Below are 1,722 nucleotides of genomic sequence, written 5' to 3'. Positions count from 1 at the left end.
CTTGAACCTGCAGGCTCAGGCCATTCACTTGCCTCAGGCTCCCAAAGTGCTGGGATTACAGGTTGAGCCACTGAGCCCAGTCAAGGTTTGAGCTTCTATTGATCTGTCACCCAAGTAGTGAGCATGGTACCCAATAGATAGTTTTTCAACCCTTGTTCTCTTCCCTTCCTCTGCCCTTTAGGAATCCCCATTGTCTGTTGGCATTGTTATATTTGTGTGTACTCAGAGTGCAACTCCCACTTACAAGTAAGAATACGCGGTATTCAGTTTTCTGTTTCTGTGTTAATTAACTTAGAATAATGGCTTCCAGCTGTAAAGGACATGATTTTATTCTTTGTATGTTTACATAGTATTCCATGGTGTATATGTGCCACAGAAGTGATCATTTTTAGATACACAAAATTAAATAAAATAAATCAAAAGTGCCATGTTTCATGTCATTGTGGGGAGTGCTGTTTAAAAGCATGTAATTTAAGTTACTATATTAAGCCATAAAATTAATCACCTAGGCTAGGCTCAGGCCTGTAATCCCATAATCCCAGAGCTTTGGCAAGTCAAGGCGAAAGGACTGCTTGGGCCAGGAGTTCGAGGCCAGTCGGGTTACATAGCAAAACCCCATCTCTACAAAAAGAATAATAATTTCACCTGTTTCTATGTACTTGTTTTTAACACTGTCAGAACATTTAAAATTACACATGTGGCCTGCATTGTACTTCTGTGGGACAGCACCGATCTAAACTCTAGGATTTTTACCAAGATGTCCTACTGTTTCCCTATAATAACACAACTCATCTTGTATATAATTTAAAAACTAACTTAACAACCTCACTCTAGTAACAAGAACTTTGTTCCCAGACGAAGACTTTTAAGAATAATTTTAAGTGAAAAAAAAAAAATTACAACCTCATGTGCAAGGCTGGGCACATGTAGTTTTTTTTTGAGTCGAATTTCACTCTGTCGCCCAGGTTGGAGTGAGGTGGCATGCTCACAGCCACCATAGCCTCGACCTGCTGGGCTCAGGTGATCCTTCTGCCTCAGACTTCAAAGTAGCTGGAACTACAGGCACGTGCTACTGTGCTGGGCTAATTTTTTGATTTATTGTAAAGAAGAGGTCACACCAAGGTGCCAAGGCAGGTCGCGAACCCATGGGCTTAGGCAGTCCTCTCATCTCGGCCTCCCAAAGTGAGGGAAAAGGGACTGGAGGCCAATATTCAAAGTCCTCCATGACAAAAAAATTTAAACAAAGAATTTCCTACCCGGCCAACCTCAGCTTCATCAGCGATGGAGAACAAAAATATTTCCCAGATATCCAATCCCTAAAAGATTATGCAGCTTCCAGATCAGCTCTACAGGAGATGTTTAAAAAGGTATTAAACACAGAAGAAAAAAAAGAAGGGCCACACTCTTCCCAAGAGACCAGCAGAACACAGCATCAACAGAGAATATATCACAACAGCAAAACTGGAAAACACACACATCAACCACAAAGCTAAAAGAAAACTAAGAAAAAACTTTATAAGAACCTCATGATGGGGATAAATGATAACATTTCAATAATCAGCCTGAACTGTATGGACTAAATGCACCACTGAAAAGACACAGAAATGGCAAAATGGGATAAAAAACCATGACACAATTGTTTGCTGCACCCAGGAGACTCATCTCACCACAGGGAGCACAGAGACTCAAAGTTAGAAGATGGAAAACTAAGTTTGCAGGCAA

This window comes from Carlito syrichta, unplaced genomic scaffold (genome assembly GCF_000164805.1).
Source record: "Carlito syrichta isolate Samal-C Ts95f unplaced genomic scaffold, Tarsius_syrichta-2.0.1 Scaffold305873, whole genome shotgun sequence".
Lineage (NCBI taxonomy): Eukaryota > Metazoa > Chordata > Mammalia > Primates > Tarsiidae > Carlito > Carlito syrichta.
The sequence above is the reverse complement of the archived record's forward strand: the minus strand, read 5'-3'. Positions refer to the sequence as shown.